The following is a 22,834-nucleotide window of genomic DNA, read 5'->3' on the forward strand; positions in this document are numbered from 1 at the left end:
GAGCTGGAGAAACCAGGCTTAAGATCACAGAAAATGAAAGGTAATTTATTCTATGGTTCAGTGAGACCAGGGATGAAGGAAAGCTCATTCTGAGCAAAACAAGGTCATTTTCCTACATAGTCCTCTTGTGGATTTAAACCAGAATTCTGACCGTGAAAAATGAAAGACAAGTGCAATATTTTTCATTAACATCTCTTAGGCTATTAAAATCTTCAAAATCATAAGCACCTTGATCATTAGCCCTGCATGGTATGGTGGCCTTGGCAATAACTGAGAGTATCCAGTGAGCCTAGAGGACAATGTAGAACTTAGATTCTTGCATCACTGGAAGTCAAGAGAACTATAATTTGTAGATGTCTCCATCAAATTTTAGAAACATTTATGCAGATTCCCAAGGGGACTTGGTTTCCTGAAAATCTGTGAAAGTGAGACTTTGGAAACTTTTTTCTGTGTAATGTATGTGACCATAATCTTACTTACAGGCTGAGAGAATTAAGAAAGTACAACCCAGTCTATACAGTGTTCCATTTCTCTATTGCTATGTAACAAGCTGCCTTAGAGCCTACTGGCTTAAAATAGCAATTGCTATGTTTTACAGTTTTACATGTCAGGAATCCATGCTGGGCTTGGGTGGATGATTCTTCTATGTAGAGTTCACAGAATCTGATTGTTTGGTGCTATTCAGATAGGAGATGTATTGGTTTGGAAAGTCTGGGATGGCTCATCCATGTCTCCCATCTTGGATACGTTGAGAGAGTTAACCAAAGTGCCCACATGTGGTCTCTTTTGTATATAGGGTTCTGGGCCATCTAATAGTCTGTGAACCAGGCAGGAACTGCAAGACCTTTTCTGACTAAATCTAAGAAGTCATACATCTTAACTTTGGAGAAATCACCCAGAATCATAGGAAGGAGACCTAGAACCCGTCTCTTGATAAGGAGAGTGCCAAAGAATAATAGATGTGCAGCCACATCTAGATTTGCAGGGGAAAAAATAGCATTTAATTATTTTAAATTTTTTTGTAATCCAGAAAAATGTCTATTCTCCTTAACAACTACATAAATTTTGTGCTTTATTCAGTTAGTCCTTGGAGTCGTATTTTAAGGTAGGTTTTATTCCTGCAGAGTCAACACAACAAAAATGAATAATAAGGAAACAGCTAGACATTTTTGACAAGACAAATTCCAACTTCATAAATATTTAAATCAAACCAAGTACTGTTACAAACTCTGAAGTTTGAGCTAATCATCATTCCTTGATCCCAGTGTTGAGAGGATTTAATTCTGGTGCTTGTTCACAATGTCGGTCAGAACGCCAAATAGATACCATGCTTCCTGCAACTAAGTGTTTTAGAGAACTGTAAGGCATTTTTCTGCTCCCATTCTCAGTTGCTTTTTGCAGTCTGATTTCTCAGAGGCCCTCCCTGAGATTTGGCATACCCTCAGAAAATATGCATTGTCTTTAGGTTTTCACTAAGCATTTTGTGTCTTTCCAGTCTTGATAGGAAATCAGTATTTTTTTTTTAATTTCCCTCCTGTGTTTTATGTATTCAGGAATGGAATCTCATAAAGGCAATACACTAAAACAACACCCACAGATTGTAGCAAGAAGGTGAAGGCCTCCCGTGCTGAAGGCATGCATTCAGCTTGGATGAGGAGCCTGCCTTGCAGTTTATGTTTCTGCTTTCATCTATTCAAGTTTTGGTCTTGTCAATGAAGTCTTGTGACTTCCTGGTCTACCTCTCACATACCTGAACAAGCCACTCTAAGAGAGAACCTGATCTTTTTCTATGGCCATAGTTAAAGTTGCATTGTTTAATCAATGAGTAGTGTTTTACATCACTCTAGCTATTGAAGTGATCTGTGCTGGCCCATGCTCTCCAGCCAGGATGATCAGAACAAAGGGAGACAGACATTTAGGGGGCTGTAATGCATTCACCAGGAGCTGGTAGCCTGGCCTGTCTTGCTGAGATTTAGCAGTCACTGCTTCTGCCTAACCAGATTCCTCTACATTTCCACTTCTTCAGAGTCAGCCTCAGCACCTCCCTGGTTTCACACAGATGATTTCATAAAATAGTAACAGCTACCATTTACTGAACATTCACTGTGGGCCAAGATGTGTGCTCTGATCTTTGCCTCGTTGTTATATTAATGTAATTCTCTCATCAACACTTTGAGGCAGATCCTATTAATATCCCATTTACTATTTTTTTATTTCAAAATCAATTAGTTTAATGTATTCTTTTTTTTTCACTGTAACAAAAACATGTTTATTTTCACTAAACTGAGTTGAAATTGCTTTTTTTGTATTTTTTTTAACTTTTATTTAATGAATATAAATTTCCAAAGTACTGGATAAAGAAATTATGGTATATGTACTCTATAGAATACTATACAGCAGTAAAAAACAATGAAATCCGGTCATTTGCAACAAAATGGAGGAATCTGGAAAACATTATGCTGAGTGAAATAAGCCAGTCCCAAAGGGACAAATATCATATGTTCTCCCTGATCGGTGACAACTAACCGAGCACCAAAAAGGAAACCTGTTGAAGTGAAATGAACATTATGAGAAACGGTGACTTGATCAGCCATTTACTATTTTTTTTTATTTTTATTTATTTATTTATTTTTTTGACAGGCAGAGTGGACAGTGAGAGAGAGAGACAGAGAGAAAGGTCTTCCTTTGCAGTTGGTTCACCCTCCAATGGCCGCTGCGGCTGGCGTGCTGCGGCCGGCGCACCGCGCTGATCCCATGGCAGGAGCCAGGTGCTTCTCCTGGTCTCCCATGGGGTGCAGGGCCCAAGCACTTGGGCCATCCTCCACTGCCTTCCCGGGCCACAGCAGAGAGCTGGCCTGGAAGAGGGGCAACCGGGACAGAATCCAGCGCCCTGACCGGGACTGGAACCTGGTGTGCCGGCGCCGCAAGGCGGAGGATTAGCCTACTGAGCCGCGGCGCCACATCCATTTACTATTAACGGCACTGATTCATAGAGAAGTGGGAGGGCTAGGATTCAAGTCCTGGCAGTCTGACTCCTGAGCTCTTGTGCTCATGCTCACACCTGTGGCAAGCCCAGCCTCTGTAGCCAGAAAGCTCATGGTGCTCCCTGAACTGCCCCTGTGCCTGTGGGAGCCTAAGGATGGACTCGCTAGGAACCATATGTCCTCCTGGAGGAATAAGGGCAAACTCTCAAGGGAAGACCCCAGTAAGTTACTTGTTATTGTAACTGTGATTATTGGTTATTCCTTTGTTATGGTCCAAAAAGGAGACACAACTACAAATGACATTTGAGAATCATTGGAGCCAAAGAAATTCCCTTTGAAATAAGAAAAACTCAGTGTTCTAAAGGTTCTCTTTCTGTTGTGGAAATGATATTGAGCTTTGACGATCAAGTTTTTCCATTACATTTACTTGTGCCCAGGATAAGGACTAGCTCTAAAAGGCTGTGTATTTAGAGCAAAAGTGAGAATAAATAAGTTTTGGGGTGGACTCTCAGCTCCTTAGTAGGGATTGAAGGGCTGACACAGTGGCACAGCTGGTTAAGTTGCAACTTGTGATGCCGATTTCCCATATTTAGTGCTGGTTCTCATCCCAGCTACTCCACTTCTGAGCAACCTTCCTGCTAATGCACCTTGTAGAGCAGCATATGATGGCCCAAGTATTTGGACCACTGACATCTCCATGGAAGACCCAGATGGAGTTCCTGTTTCCTGGATTTAGCCCTGGCTACTGTAGCCATTTGGGAAGTGAACTAGTAGATGTAAGGTATCTCTCCGCCCACTCCCAACTGTGTTTCTCTGTCTCTCTTTGTCTCTTACTTTCTGACACTCTGACTCTTGCTCTCCCTCACTCTACCTTTTGAATAAGTATGCAGATCTGTAACAAAAATAGAAATTAAATATTATCCTCATAGTTGTACAATGAAGTACCAAATGAAATAGTGATTATTCAACATGCATTATCAGGACCTGACACATAAATTGCAGGACCCATTGCAAAATGAAATTGCAGACCCTTTTGTTAAGAAATTACTAAGGATTTCAAGACAGCAACAGGAGAGTAATAACCAAATGCATGAATTCCTTCTATTCATGGAGACTATGTGACTGCTCTTGAGGATGGCCCTGAACACAATAGCCATTTGATGAATATGCCTTCCTGCCCAGACCTGTTCTCCCTACCAGAAAAACCTGTATGTTTTCATTTCACAGTGTCAAATCCTCAGCATTTCTCCTTTGGATGCCTGGAATTCAATGTCTATTCTTTGTTAACTCTGGGCACTGGGCATAAGTTGATTCTTGTTGCCCCTTAGTCTATCAAAAAGCTGTGGAAATCAACGCATCTTAAGAAATTCTATAACAATTCCATGATATCTTAGCCAAGAGGCTCTGTGTCTGCTGAGTTGCATAAAAATTACTAAATTCACACAAAAATTACATAATTTTGGCATACTTGATGCATATCCACAGCATGAATAATTATATAATATTGACTGGGTACGGTCATATAAAAATAGCCGCGCTTTATTTTGCAGTAATGAGCCTTGACTCCCCAGCCTACATCAAATTTACGCAATTATGGGCACCAGAAATCCATTCTTATTGCCTCTGCTTTAGTGGAGCCTACGTTGTTGACCTGTTGACCAGTCTCCAGTCTGTCCCTTCAAATTCTTTCGCCTTGGTACATCCAAAGTCATCTTCCTTCAGTGAAGATGTGATCCTATTACTCTGCTGTGATGAACCCCTCAGTAGTTCCTCAGTGCCTCTCAGGATACACGAGAACCCTTCAGTCTGTCCTGAAAAGGCACTCTCATGACCCAGTCCTAGGCTACCTCCTTAAACTCTTCATTCCCTCTTCCCCCACATCCCCCATCACTCCCACTTCAACGAGCCCATACTTTAGCCTAATTATTTTATAATGTTTGTTTATTATTAATGTTACATGTTCTAATATGTACCTTTCTTTAGGGTGTTCCCCACTGCCAGGAATGCTACTCACCACCTTTTACCTCTACTTTCCCAGAGTTAAAATGAATGGATTTCAGAAAGTTTGTGGGGAAATGGCATTAAAAGAAAACTTCGTTTTACTGTAATAGTTTTCTCATGATATGCATTTATACAATCAGCTTTTTAAAAACCCTTTGTAAAACCATCAAGACTCAATTAAACCTACTTCATCTGGGAGGCTTCCAAATATGACGTTTTACAAGTCAGGTCTATTCTTTTTAATGGTATAACTGTGTGTTATAACTTTTTCTTTACACATTTCTCCCCACCATATGATTAAGTGTGGCATTGGCACCATATATATATATATATATATATATATATTTTAGGAAACCTTGTTAATTTTTTTCTATTGGTACTGGTATTATTGGTGGTAGTAGAGGTGGTGGAAACGGTACACTGTCACATTTTGGTAAATACGTTTGGATTTTGGATATCATTATACTTATGTTTTTAAAAATTTTTAAATTAGCATGTAATAGTTGTACATTTTTATGTGATACAGTACAGTATTTCAACACATATACACAGAGTAAATCATTTCAACAAAGCAACTCAGTTCTCCACTTCCCTAAGTTTTCTTTGTGTTTGGAGCCTATCAGTTCTTCTCTTTCAATTCCTTGTAGAGAATACAATATGTTATTGTGAACTGTAGTCAATCAACTGTGCTGTGAAATTCTAGAACTTATTATTTCTATCTGACTGGGTCTTGATACTGGTTATCCCCCCTGACTCTACCTTCTTGTTAAATTTCCTAATCACTGGTAATCACTATTTCTGAGTTCATAATGACTGTATATTTTTTCAAACTTCATCATATGAAAGAGAACATGTGGTATTTTGGAATATTTCACTTAGCATAATGACCAGCTCAATCATTTTGCCAAAGAGGTCAAGATTTCATTCTTCTTTATGGCTACATAATATCCCCATGTCTTCTTTATCCTTTTATGGATCAATGGACATTTAAAGTAATTCGATATCTTGGCTATTGTGAGTTGTTCTGCAATAAAATAGGAGCATAGATATTTCCTTTGTATGCCAATTTCATTTCTTTTTCCTATATATTCTAATGAATAACCTAGGTAGATTAGTTTTTAGTTTCTTTTTAATCTTTGAGGTAATGTATTTTCAATTTTAATTATAGTCAAAGGCTTACTGCTCCACTAATAAAGAGTTCAACAAATAAAATGTAAAAAGACCATAGTTCTGGGAGCCAGCTCCGTGGCTCACTTGGTTAATACTCCACCTGCGGTGCCGGAATCCCATATGGGCACCAGGTTCTGGTCCCGGATGCTCCTCTTCAGTCCAGCTCTCTGCTGTGGCCTGGGAGGGCAGTGGAGGATGGCCCAAGTGCTTGGGCGCCTGCACCTGTATGGGAGACCGGGGGTGGCGCCTGGCTCCTGGCTTCGGAACAGCATAGCGGGGTGAACCAAAGGAGGGAAGAGCTTTCTCTCTGTCTCTCTTTCTCACTGTCTAGATAGGAAACACATGATCAGATCTGTGTTGAATCCTCCTGATGTCTGTTGGGAGGTTGTCTTGGGCAAGCTGGAGACCAAATTCAGGAAGCTGTTTCCTGTATTTCATACGTACACATTTAGGGATGTAGCCTACTGGGAAATCTGTGCTTTGATGTCCATATCTTTCTCCTGATTGGGAAGTTTTCAGCTGTTACTTTATTGAATGGGTTGTTTACTCTATTGCTTCTCTGTTATCCTTCAGGGATTTCCAGAATTCGTAGTAGTTCCTTTGCTTTTATTGGTGTCCCAAAGATCTCAGAAAACATTTTCATCACCTTTTGTTTTTATCTTTATTTTTTTTAGTTTTTATCTCTTCTTTTTTGTTCTGATATATTTTGAGAACCATATCTTCAAGTTCTGATATTATTTGTTCTGCTTAATCTAGTATTTTGGTGGAGGCTTTCAAGTGTATTTTTATTTGACTTATTGTGTTCTTTGTTAAGATTTCTGTTTGGTCCTTTTTCAAGATGTCTCTGTTGAATTCCTTATTCTTTTCTTCTCTAATTTCATTTAACCCTCCATATTCTCTTATATCTCTTTGAGTGTCTTCATAATAATTATGTATCCTTTATGAGATATGTTGTCAATCTTGCTTTCTTTGAAGCACAATACTAAAGCATTATTTTGCTATTTGGGGCATCAGTTTACCTTGCTTTTCATACTTCTTATGTCCCCAAATTGATACATGTACATCTAGTGGGTCATTTGTCTGTCACTTTTAAATAGTGGTTCTTCTGGATTGAAAGTTTATTCCTGAAAATATGCCTTTAGGTACTGCTTTGGTAGGCTACCGAAGCTGGAGAAGCTAGGGAAGGGAGCAGTGGTGAGACTGGTGTCCAGATGACGGTGTGCATCTGCCCACCTGCAACAAAACAGGGACAGGCTTAGGGAGGGAGCTGTAGCTGTGCTGGTATGCATGTCTGCCTGACCCCACTGAAATAGGAATGGTCTTGGAGAAGAGTCAGGATTAGGCCAGAATTCAGATTATCTCCCAAATCTAGGGCAGGTGTTGGCAAGTAGCTGTGGCAAAGCTGGCCCAACTACAGGGTAGGAGGGTCCTATCCTGTGGGTAAGTAAGAACAGTGATGGTGCTGGTAGCTGGGGGTGCTCAAGTCTGCAGAGGCACATAGCTCAGCTTCTAAGGTCCTGGAAGCAAGATTGTTCATGCCATTTCAAACCATCTGCTCTGTGCAATGTAATACATAATTTGGGCCACATCTTGCTAACTCTAGTTGGGTTGCTGAAGCTGTAGTCCTTGTGCTAGTAGAGAAGCATCTGTGGCATCCCTGGAAGGGGATAAGCATGGGCTTTTGTCCCCTAGGGCAGTATGGATCTGACCGTAGTGACCTCTTTCTCAGATGGCATCACTCTGCCACAGCCTGTGATCTGGAAGTTGGCAGGGAGCCAATGTGAGTTCTTCCCTGGAGAAATCTACCATGTATATTCCCCTTGCTAAGTTCCAAGTCAGTGAGAACTGTGAATTTCTCCTGTGGCTAAAGTTTGACTGATGTACAGCATTTCTGGGGATATGGTCTGCTGGGCTGTATTCTTTACCCTTTCCCCTGCAATGTTGCTGTTGCTGATATCAGAAAAGACCCCCTAAAATCTATAAGAAAATGTGGCCCCTTAGAGCTCCCCAAAAGTGCCATCTGGGATGCTACGTATGTTACCGGAATTTGGGGTGCCACACGGTATCACCATATGCTTAATAAACCCCCAATATTAATAAGCCCAAGAGGATTCTTGACTAATATTTAGAGAAGAATTCTAAATGCTGGCATAAATAAACAAGGCAGCATGGTACATTTTAAGCTTTTATTTAGTGTGAAAGATGCATAGGAGAGTGGAAGCTTTATCTAAGAGAGAGAGGTAAATCTGGGTTCATACCGAGTACCAGGAACCAGCCACATGGAGGAGCATCTGGGCCAGGAAGCCTAGGGTGGGTGGTCTGAAGTCCACGCTACCTGGAGGTGCAGGGCTACAGCCAGCCCCTTCCTGGCCAGAGGCCAGGGCAAGGAAGAGAAGGGGTGGACACACAGTGTCCCAGGCTTTTAACCCACTTCCAAAGGGGAGTGGTTAATTAACCTGATTGGCTGGTGGGCACCCAGGTGTGGCCAGGTAGGGGCATGAGGTCACACAGAGGCAGGCATGGTAAAGGTATCAGGTAGGGCGTGAGGTCACACAGGGGTGTGGTGAAGGCGTGGTCTTCCAGCTTACAAACCTAATTGATTTTAGCCTGTATGCCTGCCTACCTCAATGCCAGTTGCCTTCGTTCCTTTCTTTGTGCTGTCATCCCCCGTATCTGGGCCCTGTGGTGTTCTCAAGTCTTCCTGTTGAGTTCCCGTGTTCTTACTCTGGAGAATTCATGTTTCCTTGTTCTCTGTGGAGGGGAGGCAAATGCTGGGAAACCTCTCTTTGGCCATCTTGGAAAAGGGCACCACATGAATCTCGGTATCTGGAGTCCCAGACCAATCCTTCATGCCTGGTAAATGCTTAATACATACTTACTGAATGTTGTTTCAGTGGGCACTCTGTAATCCTCTTTTCAGAACAGCCTTGGACGCTGCCCAGGACTGTCCCCACATCCTAGACATTCATTTTTATTTTCTATTTCAGCCTCCTGATTACCTTTCCTTCCAAGTTTCCTTAAAATTCATACCCTATCCTACCCTTTTGTTTCTGTTTCTGGACAATTAGTAAATTCTCTGTATTACACAGAAAGAGGAAATGGGTGCTCTGGAAATTTCTTCTCGCCAAAAAAGCCAACACCTGTTTGTATGGAAAATGACCAGGTTTCCTTAGGCATCTTAATTCAGCAATGAGCCCTGCAGGATTGATTATTCATGGACATCACTCTGTTCTGCCTTATTCCTGTCCATCACAGCTGCCTTTGGGAGATTGGGCCAGTGAAGGCACAGAGGACATAAACAAATAAGGCAGCCAGAAGACGTGAGTGCCTCCCCTGAGCAAACTGGCAAGAACAGGCAAGGGGAAAGCAGCTGGAGTGACAGCCACTAGAGAATGCAGACAATACCAGCAACTTGACACAACTCAGAAATCCCTGTGTTGTGTACTGGAGACAATAGGTCCACTCTGAACGTGAAAGGAGGAAGTACTTTCGCTCTACCTAGAAGCATTGGCATGTGAATATCTCTCAGGGCTGAAAGATCTCTCTAAGAAGTAGTCTAATTGTTGGCCTTTAGCAACTTGTCAGGATGTTCAAATGAATTCCCATTTCAGATGCATATTTGAGAACAAAAATGTATTAAAATCATCTTATTATAGAAAGTACTTTTTACCATTTCCAGCAAACTAGAGTAGAAAAAATTATGACCTTTATATGTGAAGACTTTTGAGTTTTGGTCTTTGCACCTTCACTAACACACTGTATGTGATCTTAACTTAGCTGTTTAACCCTTCTATATCCAGCCTTGCCTCTAAAAGACAAAAAAAAAATCTTAAAGCTGTTAAAATCAGATAAAGAAATAAGCTATAGAAATTATATACAATCACATACATGCTCATTATAATGAAAATTTATATCTACTGGACAAAAAAAAAGCTTCCACTACTTATTGACTAAGTGATTCTGTGAAGTTTACTTCTACTACCAGAGCCTTGGTTTTCTCCTGTAAGATAGCAACAATAATAATAGCATCTGCTTTATAGACTTAAATGAAATATTATTCTGGATAGGGTTTGATATGGGATGTGAACTCAGTAATTGTTAGCTCTAAGTCTTGCAACCAGTAGCATTATCATTAAAAAGTTTGATTTCAAATTGAAATAGTTATATTTTTTGAACATTAGGTTTAGAGTACCTAATAAGCTTCAGCCAGGGACTTTGCTGTGTACATGAGGGAGTGAAAAGAAGAGGAAGTCAGAGTCCCTAACAGTGAGAGGGAAGGACTGATAGTCTGATCAGACACACCTGTAGATGACTTGAAGGCATGTGGCCCACTACTATGGTGGGGAGAGGGGAGTAGATAACAGGGAGATCAGCCCAAGGGAGGCTCCAGTAAGGAAATGATATTTGAGTTGAATTTTGAATGATAAGTTGGCTACATGGAGGAGAGAATGAAAGTGTCCCAGGCAAAGAGACTCACATGTGCAAAGTTTCTGGGAGAGTCTGAAACATTTGAGAAATAATGAGAAGGCCAGTGCAGTTGGAAGACAAACAGCCAGATAGAACATGGGAGTGGGAAGGAAGACAGTCAAATTATGAAAGGTTTCATAGACAAGGCTCAGGCTGCCTAACGTTAAATAAAAGCAGTTAGGGAGACAGGAAGGTAGTATGATGAATACTTAATTTTGCGAAGTTCATTTTCTTTTTTTCTATAATATGAGGCAAATATTCCATATAGGCAGTGGTGGTTGCTCACACAAGTGCTTTTCATAGTGATCTGAAGACCAGCAGCAGTAGTATCACCTGGGCTTGTGAGAAATGCATTTTATCAAGCTCTGCCCAGACTGACTGAATCAGACCTGGGGGAGGGGCCAGAAATCTGTGCTTTCACAGGCCCTCCAAGTGATTCTAACATACACTATAGAGAAATCCTGGCTTGGTCTAGCTTGTGACTTGTAGAAATTCAAGAGTGAATGGAATGAAAATCTGTTTTCAGGTTTCACTACTCAAATGACAGGACTTAGTGATCTTTTTGGCTTGGGGAATGAAAGGAGGAAGTGTCAAACATGACTCTGAAATGCACACCCACAACAGAAATCACCTAACTTAGTTTTTTTTCCTTTGGTGAAGTGTGTGAGTATTCATGTTTTGGTTTGAGAGGGAAGAATGAGCCTGCATTTTAGTTTTTGTGTGAGTGTAGAAATTCCCAGAGCATTGCTGATAGGATCTAAGAAGCATCATTATAAAAAAAAAGACTTTCAGTGAAAAATAAAGATGTTATGAATTGGAACATCTCTATCAAATGGCAGTATAACCAAGTTATCACCGGGGATCAGATTTCTTCTATATAAGCAAAGCCATGTTTCTTGTAGGCTTTACTTTCCCAGAATTCTCAATTTGGAGTCCTCTAAATTGTCTTTTGAAACACTGTGTTCCACTATTTAATAGCAGCAAAGAAAAGTACTGTTGTACAAATACAATAGTACTGAAACAATGAAAAAAACCTTATTAAGAATGTTACTGGGCTGGATATTTGACCTTTCAGTTAAGACTCCACTTGGAGTGCCAGCATCCCTTGCTGAAGTGCCTTTTTTTTTAAGATTTATTTTATTTATTTATTTGAAAGAGTTAAAGAGAGAGGTAGAGACTGAGAGAGTGGTCCCTCATCCAATGGTTCACTCCCCAGATGGCCGCAATGGCCAGAGCTGAACTGATCTGAAGCCAGGAGCCAGGAGCCTCTTCCAGTCTCCCACGCGGGTGCAGGGACCCAAGGACTTGGGCCATCCTTCGCTGCTTTCCCAGGCCACAGCAGAGAGCTGGGTGGGAAGAGGAGCACCAGGACTAGAACCGGCACCCATATGGGATGCTGGTGCTTCAGGCCAGGGCTTTAACCCGCTGTGCCACATCGCCGTCTCCTGAAGTGCCTTTATTCAAGCCCCAACTCTGCTTTCAGTATGAGCTTCCTGCTAGTGCACACCTTGGGAGGCAACAAGTTATGGCTCATGTAGGGGGATTTCTGCCACCCATGTAGGAGACATGAGTGCCTGGCTCTGGCTTCAGCCTGGCCCAGCCCTGGCTGTTGTGTACACTGAGGGAATGAACTAGTGGATGAAAATCTCTCTCTCTCTCTCTCTCTCTCTCTCTCTGTGTGTGTGTGTGTGTGTTTGTGTGTGTGTGTATCTGTCTCACTCTCTTTGCTTTTCAAATAAGTAAAATAAATATTTTTTAAAAAGGAATGTTAAAGAATAGATGTTATTAGAAGAGAAAACAATTAAGTTCAGGATGTGTTTTGAGGTTAAATACCATCCCTTACTATGGTTATATCACTGATTAATGTCCATAATAGAAAAGTACTTGTTCTTTTCCATGCACAAAGAAGATTGCAGAGTGGAAGCTCCTCATATTTCTAGTTTCTAGCTGCATTGGCCTGACTCTGGGAGTTAATACTTTTGAAAAACAGTCACTCACTTGTTGACCCCTGCCCCTTTCCCACTTTTGGACCAGGGTTTCACATGTATTTGCTTTGTGGTGCAGCTCAGAAAGTGCCCCCCCCCCCAGTGCCATGATTCTCAATCCAGCTTTTGTTTGTGGGGAGCAGCCCGGACTGGACTGAGTTACTGGAATTAAGACTTATTCTATGCATCTGCTCTCCCACAATATGGCGCTGGGAGAGAAGTAAACAGCTTCTACACAGCTGCCTCCAGTTCAACCAATAAACTGTAGGACTTGCTCCTGATTGGAGAGCAGCGTACTCGGCGTGTGGGCAGCTGAGTTGGGATTGGCGGAGGAGGACTATAAAGGAGGAGAGAGACGGCATGCACCAGGAACATCTAGGGGAACATCTAAGAGGAACACCTGTGCAGCCCCCAGAGAGCCGGCCGGCGGTGTGCCGCTCCCCTGCGGAAGTGGGGAATGTGGCCAGGGGGAACTGCCCTTCCACGGAGGTGGAAGGGATAGTAGCCAACCCGGGAAGAACCAGCAGCAAACCCGGGGAGGGCCGAGCAGACGAAAGAACAGCGCAGGGTCCTGTGTCGTTCCTCCACGAAGAGGGGGAGCGACATTGTTCTTGAATTTGGGGACAAAAGCTTTATCAGAAATCCTCCTGGTCATTAGCAGTCAAACCTGTTTTCGAAGTGAAGGGCAGTTTCAGTATATTCTCAAATGAGGAAGAAAATGACTAGCCTGTAGTTAGGAAAATAGGATCTGATTGGATAATCTTCTTTTATAAATCACTAACATTCTGTCTGAAACAAAGACCACACAGCTCTCACACTAGCAAATAGTGCTTTTAAATAATTTGGTATTAAATACAGAGTTTAGTCTATCTCCCTAAGTATCAAGAATTACTTCCAGTGTACAGTATATCTGTAGGCTTCTACATCAGGGGTAAGTGAATTATGGCCTGTATCTGGAAAGACATCTGTTTTTGTAAATGAAGTTTTGTTGGAAAACAGCCATGCTCGCTTGTTTATGCAATGTCTATTATTGCTTTAGCACTAAAACAGCACAGTTGAGTAGTTGAGACAAAGACCATATGAACTGCTAAATCACAAATATTTATCATCTGGTTCTTTGTAGAAAAAAGCTTTCTGACCACTGAAGATGAATAACCAATCCTGCTAGGTTGGGTATCGAATTGTTGCCTCCTGGTTTAGAAGAATTCTGAATTTTCATATCTTAATTACACATATGGACTCAAAATGTTCTGTTGTTTTTTCTGTTGGAGGAAAATGCCTGTGGTAATATGGGGAGCTAGTGAGAAAATGCTACGTACATTCTTATTTTTCACATGTTGCTGTCTCTTTTAGGGCAGGTATCTGATGAGTAAGCTTGCTAGTGCTAAAAGCTCACCTAACTAATCTGGGTACCACAAGGCCTACCAGGGCCCTGGTAAGGCATCTGCTCTATTTCAGGAGAGTTGCAGTAAGTTGTGGAAGACATCTAACTGTTTTGCCTCACAGGCCTGCCAAGTTGTGACTCAGGGCAATCTGGCATGCGAGTTCCTGAGTCTTCGTTAAGCATTGAGTTTGCACAATGGAAGAGATGTTCAGTATGTTTGTTGTCTGTCTGTTCTTGGAAAGTGCTAAATTGCCACCTAAAACTGTCATCTTATATTTTTATATACTGGAGAATTGTCACAAGATTCTTAACCATTTCTTTTCAATTCTTTTATCTTTGCTTCCAATTCTCTTCTCAGGATTTCTGCTGTCTCACATAGGACATACTTTCTCACCTTTTTTATCTTACTTGCCCAACTTTTTAAACACAGTTCCTAATTCTGAACTTAATTGTTTAAAATGGACTTGCTCCATTCTGACTGTGTTGCATGTCCTAGTGATTTTGTCAGAAATGTCAATAACGTACAAGGAGAATCTTTCTTATAAGATAGCAAAACTAGATTATAGATTCCTGTGATAATTATTCCTTTTGTATTCTCTTTAACATACAGAGAAATGCACTGTGTTTTATCAGAAAGATCATGAAACGCATTCTTATGATTTAAGTTCTGTTCCCAACTCTTTACATATTTAATATGTTGGCCTTATATGGTTTCCTTAAACACTCTGACTCAAGATTTTCATCTTTTCAATAAAAAGCTCTAATATCTTTTATAATTCCAGCAATGTGAGATAATTTTGTGTTTCAACTTAATGTTAGATTAAGTGTTTAAGGAAATACTGGATTCATTTTCTAAAGTATATGTGTGATGTGTTGAAGTGTTCCTGCACTTAAAAACAATAATGGAATGTGCCATAAACACACAAAAATACAAAGGCAACAGATGCCTACTGTATACCACCTCTTTACTCCAGCAAATGTTAATACCAAGCCATGTTTTTTGGATTTTTTTAAATTTATTTGTTTGAAAGTCAGAGTTACAGAAAGAGAGAGGGAGAGACACACAGAGAGAGACATCTTCCAATGTTGGTTCACTCCCCAGATGACCACAATGGCCAGGGCTGGGACAGGGCAGGCCAAAGCCAGCAGCTTCATCTGGGTCTCCCACGTGGGTGGCAGGGCCCAAATGCTCAGACCATCTTCTGCTGCTTCTCCAGGCCATTTGAAGGGAGCTGGATTGGACATGGAGCAGCCAGGACATGATCTGGAGCCCATATGGGATGCATTGTCACAGACAGAGACTGTACCACTACAGCGGAACACTCGTGGCTCCTGACTGCTCTTTATAGTTAAAGAATTAAACAGTTACATGCCACAGTTGAATCCTTGGTTTATACAAATGTTTACAGTGTGTAGGACACCTCCAAGCTGTTAATCTTGGCTGATACAAAGTTCCACAAGAAGTAGCCTTATATCCAGTAGGGACTGGTTTAAAAATTGTGCTGAAAATATGCAGCAAGTCAACAGAGAATTTGGAACTTGGTCCCAAGCAATTCCATCTAAGCCACGTATTCTTTCCTTTACAATTTGACTCTCGCTTTCTAAAAATCATCATTTTCTAATTATCATTCTTCATACATTCATTCTGGTTATCTTAAGAAGATTAATAGTTTATTAAAAACATGTAGTATAACTTAAAGGACCAAGGAAATTAATGAGTAACCAGGCCTTCCAGGAAGCAAGAAACAGAAGTGTTCTGTAGGGTTAGGAGAGCAGGAGTAATTGTGTGGGTTTTTTCTAGTCTTCAATGTTGAATGAACCCAATACCCTCATTTTTGATCTTGCACCTGTGCTCAAGGCATAGGTGATTTGTCCATCCCTCCAGTGAGGTCAGAGCACCAGGTTGGATCTTTCTACTAGGGGTGAAAGCAGAGAGGAGGTTTGGTTCCCAGTGGAATTTTGAGGTGTTATGACCAAGACGAAGGGGCCATGGATGCTATCCCACCAAAAAGAGGGGATGTCCACTGTACTAATTGTGGCAATCATGAGCATTAATTGATTGATGGACCTAGTAGCTGTGCTCTGAAACACTGTGTTGACATAGAAGCCAAACTTTCCATCGTCTGCTCCTGGCCGATGACTGACTGAGGCAGGGCTGCTAAGTCAGGCCTGTTCCTAGGAGATATGGAGCTGTTTTGATGGAGAACTCAGCCTAACAATTTTTCCTGCTATCCAGACCCTACAGAATGCTACTGTTTCTTGCTTCCCAAAAAGCCTGGTTACTCATTACTTTCCTTGGTCCTTTTAGTTACCCTAACACAGCAAGCTAGCTCCCCAATGACTTGGCTAATTTTTTGGGACTGCGCTGTACCCCAGGACACTTTCATGCGATTTTTCTTCCTTCCTTGTCTCCTTCAGATGACATTAATGCTGTATCAAATCTTCTCATTGTTTTCTTCCAAGAGGACTACAATAATATACCAATAATTCACTATACTCGAGAGCAATATTAAGTAGCATTTTTGTGAATAATCTCCTAATAAAGTTATAGTATGACGCTATGCCTTTTTCTCTGACACTCTTTTTACATTTCTCCCTCACCCTGCTGTCCTTTTTCTCTTTGCTCTGACATTTAAGATCTTCAAATAAACTATGTAACTTTCCTATATAGCACATTTTTATTTTCATTATCTTCTTTAAAGTAGAATAAAAGTTCTTTCAGGACATGAACGTAGATCTATTGTTTGGCTTATGATGAGTCCAAACACAAAACCGTGCATAGCATAACAGGCACTTGTTGTCTGTTGAATTAATGAATAACATTATGTCCAATTGCTTGTAATGTGATCTATGAATGTTTTCCTTTGAATCCTAAACTAAGTGAGCTCAAAATCCTAGACCATTTTTAATCATCCTGAGTTCATGTATAAATTATGTTTATTGGCACTGATACTTATTGTCATTGCCCTCTAATGATCATAGATTCCTCCAACTGAAGCTGTGTGCAATTAGAGGGGGTTGACTTAATTCTCAGATTCTCATTTGAAGCAAGTTCTTTCTCACTGAACAACTGAAAGTTTGAAGCAATTTTAAATTGCTTTCCTTAAAGTCAAATATCAGGGGAGTGAATTTGTTTCAGTGACTTATTCTCAGAAAGAAGTGGCTGACAAGAAGCAATCTGAAAATAACCTGTCAGATCAGAGATTTTCCTATTCATTAATAATTGTCCGTTACACCACATGGCCTTCTTTCCCCCAAAGCATCATTGAACATGGAGCTGTGGCTTAGACATTGATTGGAGCTCAGTTCTCATTATTTGTAACTTGGAAGAAATTAATCCAAGAGATGTTGCTGTGGCTTCTATATGGGGCCTCAGTGGTATGCGAATCACCATTTCTGAAGCTTCCTAGAAGAGCAGGAAGCAGAAACACTGAAAGCAGACTCAGGCAAAGACATAGTTAATGAGGTTAAGATATGGTGCTGTATATGTTAACAGCTTAGGTAGCTACACTCAGAAATTGTAGTCAGGACTGCTTGTATATGTTCATTCCCGTTGTGTCAGCCAAGTGGCTGAAAGTAGTGCCAGTGGTGGTGTGTGATCCTCTTGGCTCATTGTGGACTCAAACAAATTTAAGAATTAATGTTATATGTACCTTAATAAAGGTTGTATTCCAATCTTAAACTGAAATAGTTTAAACTCTCATTTTGTAGTTGAGAGCAAAATGTTTTGCTAATCAAAGGTGTTACTTCACTCTTTTCTCTTAGAATGAGAACATTTTAACTTACATTCATCATGTTCTACAGAATTTGTAGAAAGAGGAATTAAGTCAAATTGAAACTCAATTCCTGAAACATTGCTCATTGAATGAGGTCATTCCCAAAATATTATAGGAAAGCAAAATTTAAAAGTTCAACTCTTACCTTTAGATTCTAGTCTTTCACATTTATTAGTTGTGTGATACTGAGGATAGTACAACATCTTTCAATTCCCATAATTATAAAATACAGTTCAGTGTGGAAGAATATCTATTATGTTGATCAGTGAGAAGTTAGATATAGTGTCTGCCATGTGATAGAAGCCTGATAAATAATTGCAACACTAGGTACTTACTGTGTGCATTATATTTTCAGACATTCAATTCTGTTTCTCACTGAATCATGCTCAGCTGATGTGGTTCCTCTTCTCAACCTATGGCAGCTAAATTTGTGTTTAGCTGCATATAGCAAACTCTTTCAGTTGTAGGTAAGAGTTATTTGTTTAGCATCTTCACCAATTTGGTTTTCTAGAGCTCTGAGTTAGACTCAGTGTGACTCTCTTTGCTGCCACCCTCTTTCTTCAACGGGTTTGCAAGTCCCATCACCCAGCTATCATTAGCAACAGCCTTATTAACTCAAATGCAGTCAAATTCCCAGCCTCACATTAATATTGTTCCCCTAGACTAATTTCAAAAGAGTGGCAAATATGTCATTGTGTTGCTACATAGCACCTAGACAATGGTTGTAGAGGACAAGACCCATTATACATAATGTGAAATATGCGACACACCTGAAAATGTTTAGGTCCTATGGAACTGACATTGCTAACACTCAGACTATTTATTATTGGCATTGTTTCAAAGAGTAAAAGCCACACATGTATATCATTAAGAATACACTCAAAGAATCTTGGAGAGGTGCAAGCTGTCCATATACTACTTTGAGCTACTGTGTTGCATTGAGCAACATAACTCTTGACAACACAGTCATTAAAAAGAATGGAGTCACTCAACTCTCAATGTTAAGGTGCTAAACCATGATCTGATACTTATAATTAGTTGCCAAATATATTTGGCCACATATGGAAAGCATGTGAGTCTTTCTATAATTGAAAGATTAGCAAGTTGAATTCTTCTGTGCCCTTGTTTTTCAGTCAAGGAAAAAGGAAGTTCTGAAATGGAGACAATGGAAGTTCCACTAGATTTATATCCTGTGTAGCTATTTATTCAACTCCAAGAATACAGTTTACCATATAAAGGTATAAACTGTTTTCTCTCCATCAGTTAAATCTCCATCAAAGGAAATTAAAGGTGTTCCCTACTTAAATCCTGGCAGAGTCTCATTTATATTGGCACTTCCTGACCAACATGCTAATTATTGCTGCTATATACAGACGCTGAAATTCACTCAGGATTTCTGCCCTCTAACTCTACTTTTAAGAATTATCCACATGTTTGAATTTGAGTCTGATGGACTAGCTGCATTCCACCATAACCCTAAGAGACATTTGTTGCACTGGGCCTGCATTACTCTTGACGGAAGATTTTGGTCATCATTGTTCTCGTGGATAAGGGAGGGAAGAAGGAAAATTCAAACCCTAGGGAACAGCCTTGAATTATCACAGTCATGCAAGGTTGAAAAGGTTGTTAGAGAGACAGAGTGGAGGCCTTGGTGGAGGGATTTCAGAAAAGAGAGAGGGGATGAATAAGTGAGCAAGTTAAATGTGAAGGGTCTCTCCTTGAATCTAAGTGGTAGCTTTTAGCATATACCTTCTTATTCTGCAAGCAGAAGCAACTGGCATGTGTTTTGTTTCCCAACATTACAGGTACTGAAAAGTATATTAGTAAGGTAGCCAGTGTGGATAAAAGGTACAGTTAAAAGAAAAAAGGAAGAAATGGAGGAATAAAGGAAAGAAGGAAAGGGAGGAGAAGAAAGGAGCGAGAGTGAATGCCTTGTACCCCTTGCACTGTTTTCCAGTAAGCATTTCTCGCATATAATGCACTGAAAAGGTAGACATCCACAGTCACGGTTTCATTACTATACCAAATACCTGACTCAGGCTGTTTTTGAAGGACGAGGTTCATCCTGGCTCAAGGCTTTGGAGGTTCCAATCCGAGATTGGTTGTTCCCGTTGATTTGGCCTCTGATTGAGGGCAATGGATGCCAGTTGGGGAGCATGTACCGAGGAATCACAGCGAGTCAGGAAGTAGATAAATGAATAAATAAATAAATATGTTAAGCAATCGTGAGATAAAACTTGTCCAGCTTCCCAGACCTCCCTGATCTGTATACCTTTCTAGCCACAATCTCTCCAAAGGTAACAGCAACCTGGATTTTTCCATCATAGATTAGTTTTGCTATTTTTAACTTAATGTGATTGGAATCATATTTCATTCTACTCATTTGTGTTTTGTTACTGTTAAATTTTTAATGTTTACTTATTTATTTGAAAGGGGATGGGGGGGAGAGATAGTGAGAGAATGAGAATATGAATCTTCCATTTGCCAATTTTTCGCTCCCCCTCTTCGTGGAGGAGCAACACTGAACCCTGCGCTGTTCTTTCATCTGCTCGGCCCTCCCCGGGTTTGCTGCTGGTTCTTCCCGGGTTGGCTACTGTCCCTTCCACCTCCGTGGAAGGGCGGTTCCCCCTGGCCACTTTCCCCACTTCCGCAGGGGAGCAGCACACCGCCGGCTGGCTCTCTCGGGGGCTGCACAGGTGTTCCCTCAGATGTTCCCCTTAGATGTTCCTGGTGCATGCCGTCTCTCTCCTCCTTTATAGTCCTCCTCCGCCAATCCTAACTCGGCTGCCCACACGCCGAGTACGCTGCTCTCCTCCAATCAGGAGCAGGTCCTGCTGTTTATTGGCTGAACTGGAGGCAGCTGTGTAGAAGCTGTTTTCTTCTCTCCCAGCGCCATATTGTGGGAGAGCAGATGCACAGAATAAGTCTTAATTCCAGTAACTCAGTCTAGTCCGGGTTGCTCCCCACAGATCCCCCTTTCTTTTTATTTTTTGGCGTTGATATGCGCCTGTCTTCGGTGTCCCGCGGCACACACTCTGCTCTACTTGCTAGAGTTGCCACAGGTTCTTACAAGTCCTATCAATCAGGCAAACCGAATCCGGGTCCTCTCTTCGCCATGTTGTGAGGAGGTTTTTAGGTGCTGATGCGTGCCTGTGTTTGGTGCCCTGCAGCGCATGCTCTGCTCTGCCTGCAGGGGCTTACAAGCCCTAACAATCAGGCAAACCGATTCCAAGCCTTCTCATTGCCGTATTGTGGGGGAGACTTATTAGTGTTGGTTCGTGCCTATCTTCGGTGACCTGCAGCTCATACTCTGGTCGAGCTGCCTGCTGGTACTTATCGCCCTAATCAGGCAGACCGAATCTAAGCCTTCTCATTGCCATATTGTGGGGAGACTATTGATGTTAATAACGTGCCTGTCTTCGGTGACCTGCGGTGCATAAGCTGCCAGCTGCCCGCAGGTGCTCATCGCCTCACTAATCAGGCAGACCGAATCCAAGCTCTCTCACTGCCATGTTGTGGGGAGGCCTTTCTATTTCTCTATTTCTCTATCTCCGGGCATTCCTATTTCTCCCATTTTACTTCTATCTTCCAGCATTCCTATTTCTCTCATTTTACTTCTAAACTTCTGTTTCTCTTATCCCCGCAGCTTCCTGGCGCCCGCCCCGAGGCTGCTTCTCGGCGGCTTTCCGGCTCTGAGCCGCTTCAGCCCGCGGCTTCAATTTCCCTAACATTTTTCTCTACCCGGTATGTTTCCCCAAGCTTTCCTCCAACAATACTCCTCCCTCATTTCTCCTGGCTTCTCCCCACAGTCCGTATCTGAGTCTGTTTGTTCTAGCTTTCACTTTCGCTTTCGACCTTGGAGATTTCTCCCAGCTTCCCCCTGTAGTCCGTATCTGAGTCTATGCCTAGGCTTTCAATAGCTTCTTCCGGCACCTTTTTCGTCCGGCTTTTCCCTAGGCTGTTTGCTAGTCTCTCTCTCCGAAATTTTCCCATTTCTTCCTGTTTCTTCCCTCCTAAGTTTCATATCCGTCCTAGGTTTCCTATCCGAGTCACGGCACCATTATGTCGCTCCCCCTCTTCGTGGAGGAGCAACACTGAACCCTGCGCTGTTCTTTCATCTGCTCGGCCCTCCCCGGGTTTGCTGCTGGTTCTTCCCGGGTTGGCTACTGTCCCTTCCACCTCCGTGGAAGGGCGGTTCCCCCTGGCCACTTTCCCCACTTCCGCAGGGGAGAGGCACATCGCCGGCCGGCTCTCTCGGGGGCTGCACAGGTGTTCCCTCAGATGTTCCCCTTAGATGTTCCTGGTGCATGCCGTCTTTCTCCTCCTTTATAGTCCTCCTCTGCCAATCCTAACTCGGCTGCCCACACGCCGAGTACGCTGCTCTCCTCCAATCAGGAGCAGGTCCTGCTGTTTATTGGCTGAACTGGAGGCAGCTGTATAGAAGCTGTTTTCTTCTCTCCCAGCGCCATATTGTGGGAGAGCAGATGCACAGAATAAGTCTTAATTCCAGTAACTCAGTCTAGTCCAGGTTGCTCCCCACACCAATTCACAACTCAAATACCTATAACACCCAGAGCTAGACCACAGTGAACCAGGAGCCAAGAACTCCAGGCTGGTCTCCCACAAGGGTGGCAGGAACTGAAGTACTGGAGCCATCATGCACTGCCTCCCAGCACATAAGCAGGGAGCTTGATCAGAGGTAGAGTGGCTGGGACTTTAAACAGCATTCCCACATGGGCTGCAAGCATTGCAGGCTGTGTCTTAATCTTCTGCACCATGGTGTAGTACCCCGTGTTTGGTTACTTGTGCTCAACATTATCTTAGTGAGAGTTACCTGTTTGGTTATACATAGTCATGTATTACTCATTCACATTGATATATAATGCTGTGTTGTGAAAATAAACTTTAACACTAGCAGTTTTTAAGGTATGTTTGTTCATTACAATCATCCAATAATACATTACCTCTCAAGTGACTATGCATCTTCCTACAAACTTACCATCTTCTCTAATTTTAGTTATTCTGATGGATAAGCTTTGGTTTTTAAAATCACTAAATAAACCTCTA

The 22,834-nt window shown here is 41.7% G+C and overlaps 1 protein-coding gene across 1 annotated transcript in view; it reads left to right on the forward strand.

Annotated features, from left to right (window-relative positions):
* The window catches only part of KCNH8 (potassium voltage-gated channel subfamily H member 8), a 449,001-nt gene that overhangs the window by 150,632 nt on the left and 275,535 nt on the right, over nucleotides 1-22,834 (forward strand). The window lies entirely within an intron of this gene.

Source organism: Oryctolagus cuniculus, chromosome 4 (genome assembly GCF_051225735.1).
Source record: "Oryctolagus cuniculus isolate XC-2025 breed Fujian yellow rabbit chromosome 4, ASM5122573v1, whole genome shotgun sequence".
In the NCBI taxonomy this organism is placed as follows: Eukaryota; Metazoa; Chordata; class Mammalia; order Lagomorpha; family Leporidae; genus Oryctolagus; species Oryctolagus cuniculus.